This window comes from Phaenicophaeus curvirostris, chromosome 2, assembly GCF_032191515.1.
Source record: "Phaenicophaeus curvirostris isolate KB17595 chromosome 2, BPBGC_Pcur_1.0, whole genome shotgun sequence".
Lineage (NCBI taxonomy): Eukaryota > Metazoa > Chordata > Aves > Cuculiformes > Cuculidae > Phaenicophaeus > Phaenicophaeus curvirostris.
Window position 1 is genome coordinate 988,153 of NC_091393.1, and position 19,066 is coordinate 1,007,218.

General features: G+C 40.8%; 1 protein-coding gene across 1 annotated transcript in view; it reads right to left on the reverse strand.

Moving 5' to 3' along the window:
• Positions 1-19,066, reverse strand: part of LOC138717584 (PR domain zinc finger protein 1-like) — a 99,905-nt gene that overhangs the window by 64,735 nt on the left and 16,104 nt on the right. The gene's annotated exons all lie outside the window — the stretch shown is intronic.

Here is a 19,066-nt window from a genome sequence, read left to right on the forward strand (position 1 = left end):
CATCCAAGGAAACAGAAACTATAGGACATGCTGATGAGGGAGGTATTGTAACATCTGCCTGCTTTGCTCACACAAAATGACAATAAGTAATCACAGAGTCAGAGAAACGAAACACATGATGCAGCATACCTGCCACACCAGAAAAGGAGGGGTAAAGAAATCTTGGGATCCCCAAACATTACGCAGACTCACAGGCTGAGGTGGGGCTTAACAGCACTCACCTCTGAAGCCTTGGGGCTCATGTGAGTGGGAGTGTGGGCAACTTAGGAAACTCAAATGCTACCCCTTGCCTGCCAATATCTTCAAAGCCCTCTCCTTCCCACAATCACCCAAACCACCTCCTTCCTGTGGGTGCTCTCTCTCTTCACCTGTGTGTTATTCAAAAGCCCCATCTCTAGCCTACAAAAGAGGATAGTAAAGAAAGTTTCCAGCAACCTGAGTAGAAGCAAACAGAAATAAAATTTCCCTCTAAATGGGCACCGTCTTACTCATCCACAAAACTAAAAGGCAGCTCCAAGTAGCACTGCACTGCAAAGCTGAGACACCATCCTGTAATCCTTCGTCATGCAAAATTCCCTGAGGCATGAGTGGGAGTTTTATCTGAGCAAGGTCTGAGTTTTTTTAAGGAAAGCCTTTGTTCTGGGGCTCCCTGAAGCCACTATCCTGAACGATGCAAACGATCATGGATTGGCAGGTGAAGGCAACAGGGGGTCATTTGAAGAACAAGTTTCTTGCAGCAGTGCTGGTTTAAAGCAATTGCTGCCACCCCTTTCTTTCTACCTGCAGACACATTTACCTTCCCCCACCTCAGTCTCCCCCAATGATAAAGACACAAGCGTTTGTACAGCTGTGTGCAAAGAACTGTTCTGGCTGTAAACTACCCTGGCTCAGCGCTCTTCCACAAGGTTTAGCTTACGCTCATAAACAACTCCAAGGCAGGGAATGCTATGACCACGATTTAATAAACAAGGAAGAGGGACACAAAGACTATGGCCAAGGCTGCAAGCATTCTAAGCCACTGCCGACTGTTCACCCAGAAGGGCCTATGTCAATCTCTGAGACTCTAACAACCGGACCGCATCCAAGTCACCTACCAGCAACTGGTTTGTCTTTGACACCCAAACGCTACCCAGGAATTGCCCAGAAGAGTGTTGGTTCAGTCAGGTCCACACTGCTTGCAACCATCCCAATCAAAATTGCTAGCAACCATTACCACCAGTTAGTGGTATAGATTTCCAGTGTCTAGGGCTCCTATGTCCAGTAGGCTAGCATCATTAATCCAGCGGCTCAGAGACTGATTGTTAAAGGTATTTTGTCTCCTTGGGGAACGAAGAATAGCCTAGAGTGATCTCCACCAGCTTTTGATATGTCCAGTATGTATCTGTCTACATCACTGGACATCTTAATGCATTTTAAAGTCTGGGGCCAAGTGTCGGTTTCATCTGACTAACCGTAAACTTCGTTGTAGGTGTCTGAAAGAGACTGATAAATGTGTTCTCAGTGTTGGCTGGTTTTCTTCATGGGCAGTAAAGGGAGCTCTGAGAGAACTGACTCACATTTAGGCATGTGAGGCTGGGTGAAAAATAAGCCACTCCAGCTCCCTGCTCGGAATTACACTAGAGACAACGGGAGACCATGAAATTCTGTCTAGATGTTCTCTCTTCTGAGCCAATACGCTTGCCACAAGGTGATACTTAAAGCATCCTTGCCTGTGTATACAGACAGGTACAACATCACTGTGGAAGAACAACCACACTGATACCAATTGCTGTTGAAGCGCCTCTGTTAACACAGATTCAGCCAGCAAGGGCAGAAAGCCCATTAATTTACATACCACTAGCTGGTGTTTTTCACTTGGCTAGAAATTCTATGCACTTCATTTGCATGGAGTGTATTTCCCAGGAGTGGACTGGATATTGGTCTGGAATCAACAAGAAAAGGAAAACTCAGCACTTTCCTTGGTTTTTGCTTCCTTTCACTACCTTTCACTCATAAATGTTTGCCTGCTTCCCATGCACATAAAGTACCTGTGAATTGACATAAATCATTGGGCTATGAATAGGTATTCTTCCTGGATGATCCCAGAGGTGATCCTAAGTTAAAGCTTTTGGAAGAGCACTCAGCCAGGGTAGTTCACAGCCCAGCAGTTGCTTGATCCATTTTACACACAGCTGTACAAATGCTTGTGTCATTATCATTGGGGAAGATTGGAGTGGGGGAAGGTAAATGGATCAGCAGGTAGGAAAAGGAGGATGTTCCCAACTAGGGAAGCAAGGTTTATTTTTAAACAAGCAAGGTATGCTTATTTTAAAGAGCTTGGGACAGATCATTTGCCAATCATTTCAGGTCAGAAGTTTTTATGCATGTTTTTCCTATGACCACACATTTAGCCACAGCCAATCCAAACTAGCCACAACATTGCCAGAAAGACAACTGGATAACACAAGTGTGCTGTTGCATGGTGGCTGCACGTGATATCCTTAGCAGCTGAATGTAGCCATGCAGCAGTGGCAATGCTGTGAGTTTGGCAAGCTGAGAATGTGCCTTTTGTATGAACTTCTGTAATAACACTGAAATCTCTTTTTTAAAAAAAAAATATATATAATACACTGTTTATTTATGCTGTGTCTCCTTTTTTTTGGTAGCGAGGGAAATAACAGAGGTGTCTACTGTTATTTCAGCGTTCTTCACAAGACTATTTATTTTCCAGCATAGGTAGAGCTCAAGACTGTGCACCCTTTAAACTATTCACATCTGGACATGCAGACTGAGTGTGTGCCTTTTCAAACACATGGCTATACTACAGTTCAGCTTTTTTAGCAAACAGCATGCATTTATTCTTGTTGAAGACCATCTGAGTACCTCTGAAAGGAACCGCATCCTAAGGCAGCACAATCCTGGTTCCCAATTAAGAAAAATAGATGCTGTCTTAAATGTCAATTATTGTGGTTTTTTCTGTCACCAAGGAAAGGAGAGGTACTATGTTGAAGTACTAGTACAGTGGCAAAGACGTGGACACACTGTGCTTAATATCAAGTACTTTCCTTGACAACATAAGTAACATACAGATAAATTGGCTCTTTCTGCAAGTTATGACAAGTCCAATTACACTGAATCCTATTTTTTAAGGCACCCAAATTCTCATTCTATAAACCCTCTAGCATGTGTATTCCTGTAACAGAACAAATTCCTTTTCCCTACCCATTGCATAACCATTTCTACAGTATTTAAATACAGAAATAATTACCTATATTAATGAATAGTCTTCAGAGTACGATAATGACATCAGATGTTTATCCTTTGATGACATAAAATTAACAAGGTCAGTGGAAGCAGCACTTTGTGGTAAGCATGGAGACTATTGCTGCAAAACAGGGCTCTTGATACTGAATATAACTACAGATTTTTTTTCAAAGTTAATCATTACAATTCTTTTTCCTTACATCTTGCATATCTAAAAAGAGTATCTCTATATCTCTATTACAATATCACAATCTACTAGAAGAAAAATTAACCACATCAGCCATTCCAGAATCCCCCACATTATGAATTACATCTCAAAACACTCTTGGGAAACTAAAAACACTTTGAGGAATCCCAGACAAACAGTTGGACATAAGTCTACTTATATAATTACGTAAATATGTTGTGCTGGGAAATCAGTTGCTTGTAAATTAACTATTAAGGACAGATCATTTTTCATCAAGACGCTACTTGCATCCAGTAGCTTTATACCAAAGTAAAATGAGGAATAAATGGACCATATTCTACAAAGGGTGAAAATAATCTTCTCAGTTACACTAGAGCAGCTCCACTGCAGCCTAGTATAGCCACAATATCAAGAAACTGGAACTAGATAAAGTCATGGAGAAATAAAACAAAATTTTAAATATTTGTATTTTAAGTAAATAATAATAAAGTGAGCTACATTTGTGTGGTGTTTCTGCACTCCTCAATGCCTTTAAATCAAGATTAGATGGCTTCGTAAACACAAGCTTTAGCACATTCGTTTAGGACATGAGATTTGTGCAGGAATTACTGGGTGAATTTCTATAACTGATGTTCTGCTGAAGGCAAAACTACCTGATCATAACAAATTTAGACTTTTAATTCCATAAACCTAGGCATGTGACCCACCGTTACTTATGATGTGACAAAAGATGTCCCTCAACTATTTATTAGAAAAATAAAATTAATTTTAAAGACTATTAAATGAGCTTTTCATTATCCAAGTACAATTTTTTTGCTGTCACCCTTCCCTTCCACCTTTTATTTGAAACACAAATGCACAAGTCTGTCTCAAGAGGAGACCAAATTAATGTGGGACTGACTTTGCGCATGAAAGGAAACAAGCCTGAATTCCTATAAACCTTTCAAACTTTCATTCCACCTCCCTTCCCAGTTTGCATGGAGGAGTCTATTTTACAACTTTATCCATGTAATGGTCCTGCAGACTGCTTCTTCATGCCAAAATTTCTCTTTGAAGTTTGCTCTCCCATTAGCGTTTCAGTGTAGGTATTCAAACTGATCGCGCAAACACAGCAGAACTCCAGAACTGTCCACGTTCCATCGAATACAGTTGTTTCATGTTGCCTGTGATTTACAGTCTTAATTAGTGCTCAGAAGAAGAGCAGCACATCTTTGGTGGAGCGTCCCCCCTCTGCACACATGCAAACCCCTCCTCCCTTTTTTTCTTTTTTTTTTTTTTTCTGGTACAAACCAGTGCTCCCAGGGTTTTGTTGGACATTGTGCAGGATGGCTTTGCCAAGCAGAATGGAACACACTTAATACTTTTCCTTTATAACCTTTGCAATAAATCAGCTACCACTCCACTTGCACGAGAACGGCCATTAGTGTCCTGTCCCCTCCCCCAACACTTCCCGAATTTTAAACAAAGTAGGAATAAACTGAAGCTGAGCAGAGCCAGTGAGCCCAGTAAATCAGTTTAATGAGAGCTGAATCAGTCGTATAAAGCCCACTACTGAACAAATAAAGTGGACAGGAGAAGCTGAGCTTCCCATAGAGGTACTGGGGATGGGGAAGCATGAAAACAGTGCTCACAGACTTGATCTTCAGCAGTGATGTATGTCTATTGTGAACACTCTGTTCTTTAAAATCACATTTGCTGCAGCTTGCTGCTGCAATTCATTGTTTAGATTTGACTGTTTCCTCTGCTGTTTGTGGTTTTGTTCCTCCATGTTTTCCCACAGACGCGGAGTTTTCAGTTTACCCATTTTCACCACTTATCTCCTCTGAGATTCACTTTAACTTTGATTTATCCTTCTCAGGTTTTCCCCATTTCCTCATTTACTGTCAGTGAACACATACGCACATATATATACATACTACTGTTCCATTCAAAAGCTGGAAAGCAAATAATCCTGTACTTGCATGAATGCAGAGTATTAAAGAAACCACATCAATTTTCATATATGATGCCATGTAGATTCTGGGCATTCATCATTAAAAACACCTTCTCAGAAGTGTAAACCACGCTTGCCCCACACAAAACAAACCAAACAAACCCAGAACCAAACCAATACACATCGGTCCAAACATTTCTTCAAATCAGAGGCAGTAATTTGTGCAAATGGGGCCAAGTATGGATTTTCTTGGTCAAAGGAGACAAGGAGGCCTTTTACCTCCCACACATCAGTGCATCTCAGTGACATAGGTTCTCCTTGTTCGCTCAGTTTCATGCACTCAGGAAAAGCAGCTCGTAAGGTGTACCAATGAGCAAAATCAGAAATTATCTCACTTACGATGCAGTAAGACAACCTTATCTTATCCCTGGTGCCCCAACCATGGCTATAACTCTTTTCTACTTGAAATGGTCATCTCTATTCAAAATTAAGGGCAGAAATATGGATCAACTTTTCTCTTCTGCTTTCCTGCCTCCCCCAGAAAGAGCAACCTGAGCCCACTTGTGAGATCCTGCTATCATATAAATCCAAAATTTGGACCAAGATGAAATCTTGTAGTACTTATTTGTAAATTAGGTCCTGTTTCCAGAGCATTACTATCTTCACTGTGAGCCTAACAGAAGAGCAGAATTTGATTAATCTCTCTGAAGCACTTAAGCACCATACAGCCATACTTTTAATCCTGCCAGGATGGTCAGTGAGATGCAATAGAGCATCCTGTGCTGCTTCTCTGCCAGTGCATCAATTTCTCAGATGCACTATTGCCTGCTCTTCTGGAAGACCTGAAAAATTTGAATGTCTACTGAATTTTCAGACTTGTCAATAAGAAAACGTATTATTAGTGGCACACCATCACCATCTCCATGATTTCTGGGAAAAGACAACTAATTAGAACTGTTAAGCAGAAAGACAGACAGAGTCTACATTGCATCCTCTTGCCCGCTGCTTTCTCATTTCTCAATACAAAGGAGAGAAAAGGACACACCTGGAGCTGCCAGCCTGGCCTTGGAGATGGGAAACCTCTGCTGACACAGCAGAGGCTTTTCTGTACAGTTAAGGGAAGCAAGCACTCCTTAAGAGTTTATGAGCACAATAGTTAATGATGTTAAGATCTATTTATCAGATGAGGTGAGGAACAGAATGCATTTATTAAAGCCAGTTTGGAGACCCTGCTTATCTACCATTGGCTTGCACTTGTGCAAGACCAGTGTTGTGAGCTCTGAAGAATTCTACTGTGAGCCTTACGAGACAGGCTTTTTTTAAAGACTTGTATTAAAAAAATCTTGTCATTTTGTGGGAATCTCAGCCTTCATGAGAAACTGAAATCTAATAGCATCAAACCCAGAAGCCTAATTAAAGAACTCAAAATATTACTTTTGTAATCTGTGATTTTTAAGCCAACTTTATGACCTTAGAGTCTGACTTACCATTCTTGGAAGCTGGGGCTTGATTACATTAGAAGTGATAATCTAAAGACCCTATACACTCTGCACTGATTTAATTTTTTTTTTTGTCTTGGCTTTTCTGCAGGTAAAAAAAAAAAAATCTGTCTTGATATCCTAATTCATACCAAACTCTTTTCTCCAACCTCTAGACCAATGCTTTGCTCTTCATTACACTTAGCAACTCCCTTCTAGAGAAACCTGTGCTTTTCTGACAATGCACTGTCTGCTGTTCTCAAACCAGAAACAAATGATAAAAAATTGGATACAAAGCAACTGATACTAACATACAAGCAGCTTCAAGCATCTCTTCTGCAAAAGCACACTGAAGAACTTGATATATAACACGCTAATTAGGACCAACTCAATTTTTCTTTCAGTCCCTGCTGTTCTCTCTTTTTCTTCTGTACTATGTGTATTTAAACTACCTGGGGTGCCCTATGGATCCAGATATCCCAACAATCTGAGTAGTTAAGGAAAACAAACAAGAAAATGTAAAGCCCTTAGCACAGCTAATTCACTCTTCATTCTAAATGGTTACATCTATCTCTAATCTTTGTAAAAAGAGCAAAGAAATGTACTGTATTCTAAGTAGAATAATAGTACAATCCATAAATTATAGTTTCAAAGAGTTTGGGAAAGAGAAGATTTCACTGGAAGGCAGCTGAAGGTTGTTCTTTTCTTTCTCCTTTCATCAAAACTTTGCAGGCATCTGTAAAACAGGAATCTAAAAATGATTTATTGTAATAGAACATCATTCCGGTCATAGCCACCAATGGGCCACATCCAAAGCCCTCTGTAATGACAGTCTCCCTGTTGATTTCATGGTTTTGGATTGAGACCAATGTTTGTGCATTTCTTTCAAGTAGCAAATTTTCCAAATAAGCCAGGGTTTATTTGGAAATATTCCAAGGGCTACGTGACACTTTCAAGAGTTTATATTCATCCAAGTGACTTTTAGGAGCCAGTTCTCTGGGTTTTTTTGCATGGAAAAAGCTTGAGGGAGGAGAGGAGAAAAAGACAAGCACTGCATGACTCTGTCTAGGCTTTTCTAGATTATTCTTTGGGAGGTGCCCCCTAGGTCTGGTGACACAGGCAGGGCAGGTGGCATCACACCATCCCAGCTCTTCCTGTCATTCTTTCCTGAGAAGCAACCACAACCTAGTGAAGTAGAGGTGCCCAGGGGTGGTTATGAGGGAGTGAGTTACACTGCCTTCCCTCAACTTTTTTAGGATTTGGGACTTGGCCAGTGCTAAATTTGCATCACATGTCAAGAATGGGGCAGGTGGGAGTTTGCCTGCCATGGGGTGTCCCTCAGGTGGCAGGAACCCACCATCCTGCTGTCCTTACTGCCTACAGGCCTATGTAGGGACTGACCAGCATCAGGGACATCGGTTTAGTATGGTGATCCTGAACTATCAGCACGGCTCCTTGAGCACCGTACTTCTCCAGAACTGCAAGTCGTGCACTCTTCCAGTTGGCTTTTGGTGCCCAACTTTTGAGAAGGGCTTGAGTGGCTTAGGCTGGACTGGTCCTATGGCTGCTGCAGCTCACATGGTAGGCTGAACCAGCCATCTACATTGCAAAATGCTGTGTCTCAGCACAGAAAAACTCTTATAACTGCATTTTGATCAGTATCTCCTTCTTCACTAGAAATAAGGACCATCACATGCCTCACTGTTTTCAGAAGAAACGTAAAGGGCTGAAGTCATTACCTTTGCCTTCCCACAACAATATCAAAGCAATACTGTTAACATTAAAATTATGTGAAAAATTCCTCGATAGACCTCCAGGATCTACCCAACCAACATTCAGTACCAGAGTGCTTACACGCTTACAGGTATATAATTAACACAGCTTGAACTGCTCAGTACAAATGTTAAGCAGCCTGAAAATTCATAATTTTACAGTAGTACTTCTGCACAGATGGAGAAGTACCATGATTTGTTACAGCAGAAGCCTGATATAGAATAGCAGTGAAGACAACCTTTTTATTTATTACATCACTAACTTCTGTACTGTTTTTCCTTCAATGAACACAGAAAGTTATTGCGGCCCCTCAGTGCTGGAAGAGTTTTCAGGTGGTCTTTAGGGTCAACAATGTTTTCAGTTAGTTAGATGCTTAACCTGCCTTGAAATCGAAGTTTTGTTAGTATGGTAGGGACTATATTTTGACTCTTTAGCAGCTTTTTATAGTATTCACTTAAGAAACTTTCTGCCAAAAAGCCAGGCCAAAAAGCTCTGCTGCATATGGAGCTAGATCTACCAAATTTATATGAGCTATTCTGAGCAGAAAATACCATATCCATATAAAAATAAAAAGTCCCAATTCAACACGAGCTGTTGTATAGACCTGCTCTTATTCACTTTGCGATTTTGACTGCCTCTTGCAAGCACTACTGTGAAAACTCAAAAGCACTTTTTCAAATGAAAGAAAATCAAAGTATCTAGTGTCAGCAAGCCTTGTAAAGTCCATACATGTTTACACTTGGCATCAGATTACACACATTTGACTTCTTGATTTAGTGTGCGCACTTGTGTTTTCCCTTCTTTTGTCAGAAATAAAATACAGCTATTCTTAAGAAAGTCTTTGTTTTTAAAAGGACCTAATTTGTACTGTATGTTAGGAGAGTTCACTTTTTGCCCCACCCAGAAAGAGAAAAGCCTGATCCAAATACAGGGGTGGGAAAAGCAAAACTCAAGAGGCTTATTTGGGTAACGAGGATGTCTGTTTGCAAGACATAAAAAAGAGAAAGACAGAGAGAGGACACAAACAGTGGAGTCCTTGGAAAGGTTTGTTTTGGTTTTTTTTTGCTGCATCTAAAAAGTGATTCTGCTGAAATCTTACTCGGAACATCGCCTGAGTAAAAAAGAGAAACAGTTCTTAAATTATTTTGTACTTTCCACGTATAGAGGAACAGTCAGAACTGTATGGGGTTTTACGCCTTCTTAGTAGTTAGCTGGTAAACAGCGTAGCTACCAGTCTTTCCATAGGAAAAACAATGTTCTGTGGATAATAATACCATTACTGCCTGAGCTTCAGGGGTAAAGAAAGACTTCACATAAATAATATGTGGCATCTGACCATCTGTTAAGTAACAGAAGACTGATAAGTAATAAAAATAATAAAAAAAGGAACATTAGAGGAGAGTCAGGAATTGGAGAACAGCCATGCACAACTGAAAGTGTACAAGTTGACCTTCCTCTTATTTCTGTGATACTCCAAGAAGAGTATTACGTTAAAAATATATGAAACGACAGGGTTTTTAATTTGTACACTGTGTGTTAAGAGGCCATCAAGTGGAACATTGGTGCATAAGTGGTTGCAGAATCAAACTCAGAAAGATAGCAGTAGCCACAACAAAGTGAATAACTAGGCGAGACCTGAAATTTTCAACATGTTTTTATGGATATTTATATGCAGGAAAAGGAAATTCATACAAATGCAGAAACCAGGTCAAATAAAAACACTTGCATTATTTCCAAGCTAATTCTGACATTACTCTAGCATTGATCATTATGTAAACAAAAAGCAAGTAAAATCAAACATTATTTGCACCTGTTAATAATTTGAGGGAAAACCATAATCCAAACCATTTTTTCCAAATGTAACAAAGCAGGTTTGCCTCAAAACATGGCTTTATGCCTTCCACACACAGCCAACCTAAGATCGGCCCAAAATAAACCATTTATGAGCAAGCAAGCAAAAAACCACTGTTATGAATCTTACTATCTCTCTAAATTGCCTGTCTGACAAATGTGTATGCTTAACTTTGTTGCCATGGGAAATTCTATTGAATGTTGGCAGAATCAAAGCCTTACTTACGTCCTGCCTGTGCATATTAATCCAGAGGGGGGAATAAAATAATAAAATAATGTTTTATACATGTAATACCCTGAATCTTTTTCTAAAGCATGGTAACCCCACAGCATTTCTCATACATTTCCTGCAGTACCTCACATAGAAATAAATAGTACTTCTTATACATAGCTTCTTTCATAAATCTATCACGGCTCAGTATCAAATTAACAATGACAGAGAAATATATACTTTCTTACTTATGTGACACTTAACATTGCAGGTTGTGCTGTTCAGAGCTACTGTGAGTGCATGAAAAAAATTCAGGCTCACATAAAACTTCCCTGACAATGTTGCAAGTGATAAGCTATAAATCACCTTTGTGTGATTTTTGTGTGTGCTGTGAAATTGTCGATAGCTTAAACATTTGCATTAATTCATGATGCTGCTGAAATCTCATTACTGAAAATTAAAATCGTGGTCTCAATACAAAGCCAAGTTAAAACCATATTTTTCCCAGTTGCAGTTTTGACATTTGTTCAGAGACAGAACCTAGGACCAAATTTGTATGAGAGGACATTGACACGATGTGAATACATTACTTGCAGAAACCCATGGAAAAGAAAACTTTGGACTTCTGTTTTCCACTGAGATGTGTAATACCCTCCTGGGGTTTGGTATGAGGCAGCATCTTGGGACCTCTATGTTCAATCTCCAAAACTATTATTTAGGCTACCACTATTATTTAGGCTACCACAACAAACAGCAACCTTTTATGCCTTCTCAGGAGTTCTTTTTGTGTTGGTAGAAATCTCTGCTCAGGCTTTCACCCCTATGCTGGGGAAAGCCACAGCTTTGTTATTCATCGCTCCTTCCTCTTCTAAGAGATTTTTGAACTAGTAGTATAGAATAGCATGCAAACAGCTTGTACAAGCACAGAAACCACATTTTAGATTATATATATTAGGGTTCATTTTAATGAGTTTCAAAGAATTTTTCCCATCCATTTTATTAGATTTTGGAAAATAAACTGTGTGACATACTCATGAAATCCAAAATAAGGTCACTACAGTTGCCTTGTTTACATGAAGAACAACAAAGTTGCTCTTCAGATTAACAAAAGAGAAAATGGTATTTATTGTATAGGAATTTTTTTTTTATTGCTGATGTGCAATTATTTTAGCAAATGTATGGTTGAATTTAGAGAGGCTGCTTGTCTGTTTTAATAACCATATTCATTATAGTTTTAGCTGAAGTCTCTGGAAAGTAGAGATGTTACAGCAGTAGAAGAGCACACTCCCTAAAGTGGCCTTCCTCATGGGGAATTTTGATGGGGCACACAGAGGGATGCTCTCAGACTCTGATACTAAATCCCAAACTACTTCAAAATTTTGTTTAAATGTTTAAGCGGAAGTGCACTAACTGATACCTCTTGCACATACGGACCCAGCTGCTTAGAAACCAGAGCTGCCATGGTACTCGTTCTTGTGATGGTTACTGCTTGGCCAACACCCGGCTCATTCTTAAATCACCAAAATCTAGCACCGTCTGAGATGGCTTGCCTGCTTGGGCACAGCTTCTGCAAGGAAGCACATTGGAAAGAAGAAGCTGTGTAAGTCAGTGCACACCAGCTAAGGATCAATTTCTCTTTACCCTGCAGAAAACAGCTAATGAGAAGCTGACTGACAACTACTTTGCATTTCTGCTGAGTGCTGCACGATCTGAGGACCTGTAACGCCTTTTGTGCTCATGTTTTTTTCCTTCTAACAATTATAAATTTCCAGTGTCTGTTGACATCTCTATAAACTAAATAGCAAGGATGTTTCCAATTTCTTCATTGTCAGGATATGAAGATGAAACTGCATACATATGAGAGCCTCCTCAAAACCTCATGTGAGACCGGTGCTGTAATAAATAGTCTGTGGCTAAGCACTGTAAGGATCTGTAGGAAACACTATTTAAAAGTACGCTATTGTGTCCTGTGATTGTTCACCTGTGGTTTCTGGTTAAGCGCTATAAGCTTTTAAAGTATTACAGTATTTCTATGCAGGACAGGATGGAAGAGGAATAACTAGGATGTAAAACCTGAAACTGTAACCAGAGGGCTTTGCACAATTGACACAGTGTTTACGCTTCAGATATTAAATCACAATTTGATTAACCTACTTAGTAGGTTTATCTTTAGTGAAATTATTTTGCTGGAAACAAAAACTTCTTTAGACTATTTAAAAGACATGATGAAGTTAAATACTGTTACAGTGACTTAAGGAGTATTTCATTTCACTATGACACTGGAAAATCAAACAAGACAGTTTCAGTTTGAACTTGAATAGATTCTGGTCAAAGGCTTTCAGTATTTTCAGTTTTATTTTAACAAATTTTATATTGTTAGATTTTGGTGAAATTATTAATGAAATGTATCTGTATTGTACAAAGTCTGCATCACTCTTTCTAACACAGTAAGTGGATGTCAGCTGCCAAGCCTATCCTGCATGGTTCACACAAGGACTTGGCAACTGAGATCCCTTGGGCTTCCTCAGGTTATGCTGAGCAGTACCATGCTTCACACGTATCCTTTCAGGCTATGCCTCTACATATAAAATACATCAGCCTTGGTACCTCCCTCCTATCTATCTGTTAAGCACTGGCCACGGGGCCAGTTCATTTTGTTCTAGTATTTGCAGCTGTGCCTGCAAGATCTCCACCTTCCAACCCGTTCCTTCTAACAAACAGTGTACACGTCTGTGCCTGTGGCTTTTGGAGAGCAGATGCTTTTAGCCCATTATGGCCAAGGCCCTTTCTGCAGTGATTTATTTAACAGCGCTGTGTGCCAAGGACTATGTAGCTCTTTTGCCTGTTTTGGTAGGCACATTCTTACCAGGAACCTCCAAGCTCTATTACAGACAAAGAAAAGTAACTGAGGCAAAAGAAATACATCATTAACAAAACTAATTTCAAGAAAACTTTGTGCCAATTGAGACTGTCTTTAAAAAACACAGAAAAAAAAAGGAAAAAGAAAAAATATTTAGCTAAAATTAGCAATTGCGCTGAATACCTCCATCATGGTTGCCAGATGACAATAATAAACATGCAATCTCACTTACTTGCCTAAGAGAGAGGCCTGGAGATCTTTAATGGTCTAACTGTAATTTCCAGTATTTTGTATTGCTCACTTTATGGAGCCAGAAATAGACAAGAGACCCCATATAAACATGAAGCAGTATTACAGGAAACATGAGTTTTTCTTAATTTTAGGGAGGTGCTTGCCACATTTGTTTACGGAATCACTCATTCTGTTTACAGGGACATTAACTGCATGAGTATCATTTTTCCTCTCTGTGATTTTTATACACTGTGCACTCACTCTGAAAGTAAGTCAGTGGACTCTGGTTTATGCAGTTCAAGCCTAGTAATACAACATAGTCATTATGGTGCTTCCTACATGCATTAGTTTTTCAAAGGGCTGACCCCTAAATAACACAATGCAAATGGCATTAGTGCTCAAACCGAATGCTGCTGTGCTGGGACAAACGGAAAGGCAGGAGTGTGTCTGTGGCACCACAGCAGCAGCAGGGGCTGCGCAGCCAAGCTGCGAACACCTCTGTTGAGGCTGGTTAGGAGGAAGCAAAGCCAGGGCTGGCAGCTTGGAAAGAAGGAGAAGGGGGCACCAGGGGATCTGGCATAATCACAGAGAAGAAATGAAAAGCAAAAGGCAGAACAAGAGAAAAATACATGCTAAAACTTGAAGGAAACCAGACTGAAAGAAACAGGTGTGGACAAGTAGGTAAACAATGAGGGGTAAAAAAAATCCGTCATCATTCTTATTTTCAAAAATAAAACAGCAGATGAGAAGCGAGAAGCAAGCCCACCTTTCAGTCAGGACCCAGGAAAAGGAAAGGTGAGAAGGAAGTCAAAAAGCTCAAGAAAAAATAGAAAACTGTGATGCTTCCCCCCAAGATAAAAGTTCTCCCTTGTCTTATTTTACTCTTGACCAAAAATATGCAGACTACAAGAAACAAAAGGATGATTACAGTCTCACAGCAAGGATATAAAGGAGGGGAGCAAATTGGATATCAACTGTATTCATCAGAGAATATGTAAGGGAGTAGATGAATTCAAGAACACTGCAATGCAAGAAGAACATTTCTTCAAGGAGGAAAACTATCTCTCCAGCAGAATTCCTGAAATATTACTGCAAGCCCATAACTTTGTCCCAAAAACCAGTAAATAAAACTTCTGTCTGAAACTTTTCCCACCATTTCAAGACAGTTGGTATTTAATCTAAATAACCTCCTGCTGAGTGTTGATCGCAGCCTGTAACTCTGCAATCCAGCCTCATCATGGTTCAGTCTAAATAGAGCTTTAATAAATACCCAGCTTAAATTCACTCAAATTCCAACTTGTTTAGAGTATTATCTTTATTTCCAAACCTCTAATGACTAAACTGATGTTTGGGGAATGCTGAATCTTTGTGTCGGGTTTCCAGCTTTAGGACTGTTGCAAGGCTGCTGCTGTTTGGTGCACCAGCATTTTTATCTGCAAAAAATATGATGTGTATTCAAATACAAGGTAAGTCTACAGCAATGGTCAGACTACACTACTGAAAATGCCTCAATGGTGAGCTCATGGGCACTGCATCTCAGGTTTTCTGACTGCAAATACTGGCAAACAGAAAGGGAAACCAAAACGGTGTTTGTTTCAGCCCAGGTCCTTCCCACCTCACTCCAAATGCTGGTTTTGCAACTGGTTTGCTTCTGCCTCTTGGTATTCATTTTAATGGTGCAGGCATCTCACTGCCTGTTCTGTACCTATCTTGAAACACAGTGAGCCACCTCCCATCACAACAAAGCCCCATCACAACAATAATTGATTTATGGACATGCTCAAGAGTCTAAACATGAGAAAACTAGATTTGTTCAAATTCAAACTTCATAGGAAACTGGAACCTAAAGAACTGCGGGCACCACTTCTATTTACAAGTGCCTTTTTAATCTCCCTCGAGACCCTACTACCCTGCTGACAAGATATTTTTTCCTTGAGGAAAAAAAGGGAGGGCGCCTGTTTAGAAGCAGATGAGAAGGCCTCACCCAGTCCTCACATAAGTGCAAAGCGCTTCCCGCTGCAAGAGAGCTGGGACTGCAGTTGCTCCTTCAGCCAGATACCTCATCCAAAATAGCCCCTTCCCACCTGCCACATCCAATCAGCAATCCGGAGGAGGGCTTTTATGGAGTCCAGCTATCATTTCCTCCTGCATTAGATCCAGCCAACACCGCTGACCGCTCCAACATTACTGCACTGACTGACAGGGTCAGTCCTTGCTAGATGTCACTAAATCAACATCCCTCCGGGGTCTCTTTCCGTAGAAAGAATACGGTCTCTCGGGTGACCTTCAGAGTTCACAAGTGACTGACGCAGAAGCCCCATGCCATTCATCACTCCGTCAGGAGGGGACATTCGCAGAGGGTCAGAATGGCACAGGACTGCCGTGAACTTCCTGCACCCTGCTTCCCCGCATACCAAGCCCCGCTGCTCCCAGTGATTCATTTCTCTGAAAGAGGGAATAGGAGGTGAAGTCAATGAAGCTGCAGTGCACGCAGCAGAGGTCAGCCCCAGGAGCGAACCCGGAGTGTGCACACATGCATACACAAGAGACAGAGAGACAGAGAGAGGGCAAGTGTGTTTTCTATTAGCTGCCTGCTATAAATATTACCTTTCAGGTCAAATATTTTGTTTTGAAAATAGCCAAATCCCAAGGACTGCTTCCACCCATCAATCTAAAAGGAGGGGAAAGAAATGTCAATGCCTTCTCTTCATCTGAAAACTAGCTCAAAACAAACAAGGTCATGTCTGCTTCATGGGAGCTAACAGTGATGAGCGATTTCTATCAGCTCCTCTTCTATTCCTTACCAAAGTAAGATAAAAGCCAGATTTCTGATGCATGGAGGAGCAATTCCCAGGATGATTCCTGGAGGAACAGTCCCTGTGTGAGCTGTGATCTGAAATGCCTATACAGCAGATCTAGAACTGACCGAACCAGTTTGAGATGTGAACCTGCAATACAGCATTATTTAGTGTACAAAGATATTAAACCATATAACCAAAACTAAAAGACTACAGGGTAGATTAATTTGCCAGGAGGTATGAATTTTGTTTGATTAATGCTTCCTTTACAAATAATAATTGTCTTATTTAAAATAAAGGGAAAATGATACAGCCTCCTTCACCTTACATTATGTGTTGCTCTCTGAGGACTATGTGGGAAAAATAACTCCTTGGCTGACAAGTGACACCTAAGGCTTGATAAACGGCCCTGTTTCCCTTAACACAGCCCTCACCGGGGTTAGGAGGAGTTGGGAATACAAATCCACAGACTGCCTTCTGAATTCCCTCAGCCCATCCCGTTGTGGTAGCTGCCTCGGCTCACAGCCCAGCTGTGGGTGGGCAGGCAGTCACACACCTGCTGCCCACCTGCCAATGTAGGAGCCACCCCGGCCACCTTCCCCACTGGTGTTTTACCTCTTTTATTTGCTGAATGATTGACAGGGAAGACGCCTGTGTCACTCTGCTCACAGTGACGCAGAGCGATGGGGGTCTGGGCACCAAGAATATCTCGAGTTTGCAGTTCTGACTTATAAGAAACCTTCATTCAAAGACATTTCTTGGAGAGCTGAATTTTTACTCATTTATGCTGGGTGCTGCACTGAGCTTTGTAAGGTAGCGTGTAAACATCACAACATCAAAACCCAAAGCAACTCACTCCCCTCCAAATACACTATCACTAGCTTCACAAAGATTATTTTTTTTTTTCATTCTGGCAGCTGCAATCATATATAATAAATCCTCGTAGTATATTTTTTTATGGCCTTCTAAATAGTCAGCAGTAAATTTTGAGAAATAAGAGGTTAATAAAGAGACTACACTATATAGTCTGGGAGCAGAGTGCCTAACCTGGCAGAGTTCACAGGGCCACCCTTTTGTCCTGCAGCACCCCAAGCTGCCACCCCAAGAACGCCTGCTGTTGCATGTGTTGCAATAGTAGCTATTCCATCATGATAATACGTGGGACTCCCTTAATTTTCAGTAATCAAGTTGAGCATGTTCTTCATTACTAAACTCCACTTTCTGCCATCTTTACAGAAAGCCTGAGTTTTGAAGGAAAGGAAAACCCTCTCATAAGGGTGCCTGACTGGCTGCCCTAACACAAGTGGTACCTATGCAGGAGCTGAGGATCACTTCTTCTCAAACCAGCCAACACCATTTCATGGCTGAAGTACTTACGATCCACCTAGAAGATTAATTACATTAATTATCATGACTGGAAGGACATTTCTTACCTAGCAGAATACCTAACCCCTTTTTTTTCCAAAACAAAGCTACTTAAATGGCCAAGGCAGTGTGAAAGGTATAGCAGAAGGGCAGTGAAGCTGCCCCACTAGAGGCTCTTAGTCACTTCGTCCTTTACCATTTTCCTAGCATGCCCACTGCCTACAAAAGACAGAAGTGGAAGGTTTACCATATTAACATAACACGTGTAAAAATCTAATCTTTACATAATTAAGACTGAAAGAAAGGCACAGCCCTGTCTTATGCTGCCAGATCAGGTATATCAAAACCAGCTCCTTTATGGTGACAAAAAAGGCTGGGCAAAGGAGGACTGTACAAGAGGAAAGCAGGAAAGAGGGACCCTTAGGTACTTGCTATGTACCCCAGACACAGGATTGGGTAGAAGTAGCAGTGGGGTGAAAGGCAATGCTAATATTAAGAAAGGGTATACATTCAGCAAAAGTATGAAGTGCTGTAGATTAAGAAATTGCCATGTGTGCTAGGAATCACAGGGAGACAGCGAGGCCTCACTTGCTACCTGAGCTGCTACTCTCTGGGCAGCAGCATTTGAGGTGCCTGTCTCCCTAGCCATCTGTAGTTTGTGTTATCTGTAGTAAGCAGCTGCTGTGCAACTGCTTGTCACTGTTACGGCTGCTATGGTTTATGCAATGGAATGGGATTATCTGGAGTTTTTAGGTGACTGAGCTGGGATGATGACTACCTGGCTGAGACTCAAGCCAGCCAAAACAGAGATCACCCTACAGGTGCAGAAGGCAGGTGTGGGGTGGAGACCATAGGAAGGATAAGCCTGCATCTGCTCTTCCACCTGACAGCACAGACTTTTATACACAAGTCAAGTTTGCAGCACAGAGGTCTTTTTAGAGACAAAGCTGATACTGCACTAGAGCCACATCAAAGAGTCTTTATTATTTGTCTGTGTTTGGTAAAGAGCGAGCAACCTCTTATTTCAGATGTGGATTTCTGACATTTACCATATTCTGGTCACCTCCAGAACAGGCTACTGTTGTGGCTTTCCTTGCTCTCATTCTTAAGATTACTCAGACGGTGAAGCGAGATCC